Here is a 6,833-nt window from a genome sequence, read left to right as displayed (position 1 = left end):
AAAACTATTAAAAGGTGGAACCCCCAAACCTGCGCAAAATTCCTGGAGAGTCTTCGCTGGACACTGTTGCTGTCCCTCTTACCAGGTGCTCTCTATGAACCTGACTCACAATTCTGGATCCGCTGCATGAGCTAACTTCAGCATGTTTTCCCAACATGAATGGTAACTGCTATGATGAGTGTTGTACTCACTAAAAGCGATATGAAATGCTGTGCCTTGACAGGTAATGTTGATATCCTTCTTAAGACCGTAGAGAGATGTTCCTTTATTCCAAACCGCACTATGAGATGCAAGCCCACTTGCCACCAAGCAAATGAGTTGTGCCTCACAGTCAGGGCAATCAAGGGAATCAATCACTGAGGCTCAGAAAAAGCTGTTTTCCATAGGGATCTGATTCAGGACTGAGCCGTGAGTAGCACGCGAAAGCACCAGGGTTCCTTCGAATTTTAGATGTGCCAGCTTTTATTTTCCTCCCCCTCCTTTTTTATGTAGTAGCTGATTACTTTAGCCTTGTACTGCTTTGGAGATTGAAGATGTGGAGATGATGTAGGAGGTGGAACTAGGCTTTAGGCAGCACAATGAGGTAAAGTGTGACTACATAGCTTCTGAGAATGTTTATGTATCATTCACACAAAGAGAGGACAGGTGTTAGAATAGATGTTACATCTTTTTCCGGTTTTGATATTTATTTATGAATATACCTCAAAGGCCCTCCCAGGCATTACATGAGGGGGGGGGGGCATCAACATGGGTCAATTAACAAATACAGAAGGCACAAGGAACATACATATTTGGGAGACAGACTCTGTTTTTCGTTTGTTCATCAGTCTTGCTCAAGAAATTGTTCACTGAAGCAACGGTACACAATGTCACAAAAGGAGTGCTCATCTATCGTTCCGCAAGACTCATTAAAAAGGACTGAGTGTTGTGTTTCAACACAACATATTGAACTCATCAACCATGCATCACTCTGAGAGCTATACATCATCCTAAATACAGATGCTGAATTAGTTTAAATGCGATAGACGAGCTGTGCGAAGAGGTACCTCCATTCAGGATCTTGGGTACTTGAAGCCTGTGGCAGTTTCTGTGGGGAAGGCTTGCCAGATCCTCTTCACTGCGCAGGCTGGGATGACCATGCTCTTGTTTTTCCCAAGCTTGTGCCATACTCACCTTGCAAACTGACGATACCCAGTGTATCTGTATCGTCTACACAGATGTACATAAAATATAGTTTAGGCAAATAAGTAACCGGTTACAGTACAGTGTGTGTGTAGTGTCATTCCTACATGTACCTGGGAGCAACTGCAGTTTACCTGCCCACACCCTGTACATTACTACACATGCTGTGTTCTTTTAGAAACCAACATTGTTTTACTTTTCACCTAATCGACAATCAAGAACACTCAATATCGCTAAAAACCTACGCTAAAACCTTATGCACAGGGCAATACATAAAAACGTGACTCAGGACACAGCACACTGACAATTACAAATTTGTCTCTATTAGTTTTCTCCAGTTCAGAGTTGTGTACTGTATAGTCTTTCTTATGTGCTGCGCCCTGTACTGGAGTTTTTAGCGACTTTAATGCAGGACCAAACCAGTTTTGGCGCCCAAGTTTTAACATCGTTCGACAAGGACACATGTGACTTACTTGTGAATATAGCCGCTCATAGGTTCGCGCTGCCCACGGAGTTCAATATGCGACCTTCAGGACAGTCATATTGAAGCATAGAAGTTGGAAACCTTCGTGGGTTGTAATGCACTCATACTGCAGTCATTCGGCAGTGTTTTCGAGCTCCTGGCAGCACAAGCATTCGATCTCCTTCGGCATTATGACACACGAGCCACACCGGCACCATGAACAGCAAGTGCGCATTAAATATCAGAACACGAAATTTCAGGGAACGTTAACGTGTTCGATCACAGTGTGCGTTAAAAAGCTCATCGCTTACCTGAAGACAGGCGACTCATGCTGTTTGCTCCATCTGTGACCGATGTTCGTAGAGCTCTAACTTCGTACAGCATTCGCGGCATCGGCGACGTTTCGAAAGCCTACCGAGCTGTTCAGCACGCAGAATTTTCTTCTCTATCGCAGAACGATCAGAAAGAAGTTCCGGGCTCGAAGTCTCCGCATTTCTTCCTTCGACGTCCATATTGAAGATCGCTTTCCGGACGGATGCCGGCGCTCTCACAAACTCACTAACAACAGAACTTCCGGTCCGGGCGCCCAATGAAACGTGGGCCTCGTGCTTTCGTCACGCACACGGAAATTGGCGGATGTCCACCACAAAGAGGCTAGATTTCGGCCCCGATTGCGCGAGTTGAGGAGGAAAAGCGAAGCCGGTTTTCAGCTCGCCGTTTGGCAAACTTTGCCGCCGCGCACAGCCAAAATATTTCGCGTGTGGCTTGGAGGCACACTATACCTTCGTAATAGATGCAAACGAAAGATCTGTCGAACTTCTAGTCAGAGTCCCTTTAAGGTGTCCCGTTTTAATGACGCCATCTGCCAGCATTTGTAACTGCCATTTGTAGTTCTTTTTTACGGGCGCCAGTTTTGATGACTTGCATCTGCCAGTATTTGGAACTGTTGTTTGTTGTTTATCTTTACGGTGTCCCGTTTCGATGACGGACATCGTGTAGTATTTGAAACTGCCATTAGCTGTTTCTTTTTACATTATGTATTTGCAGGGGTTTATGAGTGGCGACAAATAGCAGATAACTTCAGACTGAAGTATAAGAAAGGTATGCCATGCATGATAATATGTAACACGTGATGATTTTGAGCAAGCACAATTTATTAACGATGTACAATGGATAAGTATTACTCATGGTGGCCAGGAACACACTCCCTGTCAACCACTGCAAGGAGAAAAATTGTGGGTTAGCGGAACAGGTAACCAGCTTGCCACGAGCAGTCACCTTTCTCGAAGAAACAATCACGAAAAATGGAAATGCTCTGGAATGTGGCCAGAAGTGTTCTCCCTTTCAACCACTGCAAGAACAAAAATGTGGGTTAGAGGAACAGGTAACCAGTTTGCCACGAGCAGTCACCTTTCTCGAAGAAACAATCACGAAAAATGGAAATGCCCTGGAATGTGGCCAGTAGTGTTCTCTCTTTCAAGCACTGCGAGGGAAAAAAATGTGGGTTAGCGGAACAGGTAACCAGCTTGCACGAGCACTCACCTTCTCGAAGAATCAATCACGAAAAATGGAAATGCCCTGGAATGTGGCCAGAAGTGTTCTCTCTTTCAAACACTGCGACGGGAAAAAAATGTGGGTGCGCGGAACAGGTAACCAGCTTGCACGAGCACTTACCTTTCTCGAAGAAACAATCACGAAAAATGGAAATGCCCTGGAATGTGGCCAGAACTGTTCTCTCTTTCAAACACTGCAAGGGAAAAAAATGTGGGTGAGCGGAACAGGTAACCAGCTTGCACGAGCACTTACCTTTCTTGAAGAAACAATCACGAAAAATGGAAATGCCCTGGAATGTGGCCAGAAGTGTTCTCTCTTTCAAACACTGCAAGGGATAAAAATGTGGGTCAGCGGAACAGGTAACCAGCTTGCACGAGCACTTACCTTTCTTGAAGAAACAATAACGAAAAATGGAAATGCCCTGGAATGTGGCCAGAAGTGTTCTCTCTTTCAAACACTGCGAGGGGAAAAAAATGTGGGTGAGCGGAACACGCAACCAGCATGCCACGAGCACTCACCTTCTCGAAGAATCAATCACGAAAAATGGAAATGCCCTGGAATGTGGTCAGAAGTGTGCTCTCTTTTAAACACTGCGAGGGAAAAAATGTGGGTGAGCGGAACAGGTAACCAGATTGCACGAGCACTTACCTTTCTTGAAGAAACAATCACGAAAAATGGAAATGTCCTGGAATGTGGCCAGAAGTGTTCCCAAGAAGCTCCCAACGAAGTTCTCAACCGTCCAAAGAACATCGTCGCCATCGACGTGTGTACCAGTGGTTGTGTAAACAAGCTTCTTAACCCCACGCGTCTGCGTGTGATCAAAGTGTCACCGTTTCTACCCACCCCAAGCAGGCACTGTCAGGCCTCATCTACGCCTCTGGTGTGCCTTAGTGAACGCTACCTCGGTTCCGTACAGCGTCGTCGTACGAGGTTCTGACACGAATCAGAGGCCAACTAGAACAGGATCCCAGCCCCCCTCCCCCTTGTTCAAGATCACGTGTTGGATCCCAGGAACCCCACTATCAGTCCTTCCAGAGCTCCAGCCGCAATCGTCCCTCAGCGGGAGAAGCAAGTACGCCACCACTCGCCATCCTCCGAACCGTCAGTTCCTGGAGGCCCTCTTCCATCGACGGCAGCGTTAATCAACATCGCCCTTTCAGTGCTGAAGGCTGTCCACGAGTTTCCTGGGCTGCCAGCCGGATAAAGAGCCTTCCTTGCTATGGTGCTAACTCCCCAGCACTCGATCATCAGCTTCTTTTCTGCCTGATCTTAGCCCTGACAACCATGCTCCTAACATGTGAACAGAACTTTGCTCACTCCTATGCTCCTTAAGCACCCTCCAATGGCCCGAGCTCAGTGCGTTGACACCATCAATGCTTGTAGAACCGCTATCTCCAACAGAGCTAGGCAGCTCCCCTTCCTGCTGCACTGGAACTGCAACGGTGCCCGTGGAAAGCTCGCCGAACTCCAGCTATGGCTGAAGCACCGCCCCATTCCTGTTGTCGCGCTCTGTGAATGCGGCATTACCGCATCAGCCAGTGTCTCTGGCTACACTAAGCTGACAGCACCATCAATCCCAACCTATCCCACTGGCAATGTTGTGTTCCTTATTCGCGAAGACTTGGTTCACCACCAATTGGACGTGAGCGTTGCATCTGGCCCCCACTGCGAATTTGGTGGCGCCCGGATCCGCTTTAACAACAGGCCACCCTTACCACAGTCTCAAGCTATATCCAGCCTGCAGTCTCCATAGACATTGAAGGTTGCATAAGACACATCCGCTGCATGATTCCTCGCGGATTCTTGTTATGTGGAGACTTCAACAGCCACAATACCGCTTGGGGAAGCGGCCACACAGACAAGAGGGGCACGGCCCTCCCACAGGCTGCAGACGATTTCAACCTGTCTTTTGCCAACGACGGTTCACCTACCTTCTTCAGGCCCCCCAGCACCTATAGTGTCCTAGACCTCTGTCTCACTCCTCATATTTAGTGCCTCTCTGGGTCCCTGTACCAGAGACCTGGGGAAGCGACCATTTTCCCGCTTTAGTCTACATTCAAGGACTGGGAAGTGCTTCTTCCAAATCACAGAAAACACACCATCGAGTTGTTGCCTTGGATGCTTTCCGCAAATTTATGGAAGCAGCAACTTCACCCATATCTGAAGCCATCGTCGACGGCATCAACAGCTCAACAAAGGTGGTTCCCAGCAGAAAATTGGATCCAGCCCCTGATCTTAAGCTTCTAAACCTACTAGCGTCTCGTCGTCGCGCTCAGAAGAAACTGTGGAAAACCCGCAGCAATGCCGACCTAACCTCTTACCGTCGCATCAGCGCTGTCATCTGCAGACACACCATCCGCCTCCGACGACGTCAATGGGCAGCCTTCTGTGAGTCACTCGATCCTCGTACGCCAAGCTCCTTAGTTTGGAAGCCAATAGATGCAGTCACGGGGAAGCCAAAGGGCCAACTGCTTTTCCAAAAACTCGCCGCCAAGAGATCTCTCTCCACACTGGCTGAGAAATTTACAGACGCTCTCATAAGACCTCCTACTGGATACTCAGACCCGGGCTGTCCTTCTGCCTCCACCTGCGCTCACATTATCGGCGCTCCTTTCACCATCACTGAGCTAAACCAAGCTGTCCTTAAGCGCTGTCGACGCAGTGCCCCTGGTCTAGATAAGACTCCATATCAAGCCCTCAAAAACCTGGGTGAAAATGCCAGAAACCGTTTTTTTTAGATTCTCCAATGAAGTTTGGGAGTCTGGAGAAGTGCCTTCTCCATGGAAACATGCCGTAGTAACTCCAATCTTAAAGCAGGGCAAGGCAAGAGAAGAAATAGCTTCATATCGCCCAGTCTCACTCACATCATGTATGGCCAAACTCATGCACTTGCCTTGTGCCTCATGCCTTGTTCGGACACGTGTAAACTGGTTCCTTGAGACCAACACTATCCTGCCAACATGCATGACTGGATACAGAAGGGGACTCAACGCCACAGGTAACATTCTTGAATTCTGCTCAGTCACTGATAGTGCAAAAAAGAAGGAACTATCAACACTTGCAGTCTTCGTGAACATCAAGCAGGCATTGTCGACAATCTCACTCCTGCAGTAGCTGTACGTTTTCTACTAGACATTGACATTTCAGGGCAGACACTACGCTTCGTTGCAAATATTCTAACAGGACGTACCGCACAAGTCAGACTCGGAACACATCTCAGCAGTGAACGTCCCATCGGCGGTCCCCAGGGCAATGTATTGAGCTCCATCATTTTCAATATGGCCCTTGCACGTCTCCCAGCCAGTCTTCCTCGCACGAATCTTATCACCTCTATGTACATTTATGCGGACGACGTGGCTATCTGGTGTGTTGGATGCCGCATGTGTGATATAAAAAGGAGCATCAACTCAGCCCTAGCTGTCATAGATGAATCCCTCGAGAACATTGGACTCTTCATTTCTAGAGGCAAAACTCGGTTCATGATCCTGAACCGAAGAAGCCACAGAGTCGTCAGAGTAGAGCTCCACGACTACCACATACCGTCAGTCAAGAAGCATCGCTTCGTCGGGGTAACTATAGACAACAAGCTATCTTGGACCCCCCAAGTTTTGGCCACAAAAGCCCCTTGTTCACC

Source organism: Ornithodoros turicata, chromosome 1 (assembly GCF_037126465.1).
Source record: "Ornithodoros turicata isolate Travis chromosome 1, ASM3712646v1, whole genome shotgun sequence".
Lineage (NCBI taxonomy): Eukaryota > Metazoa > Arthropoda > Arachnida > Ixodida > Argasidae > Ornithodoros > Ornithodoros turicata.
Note: the sequence above shows the minus strand (reverse complement) of the source record.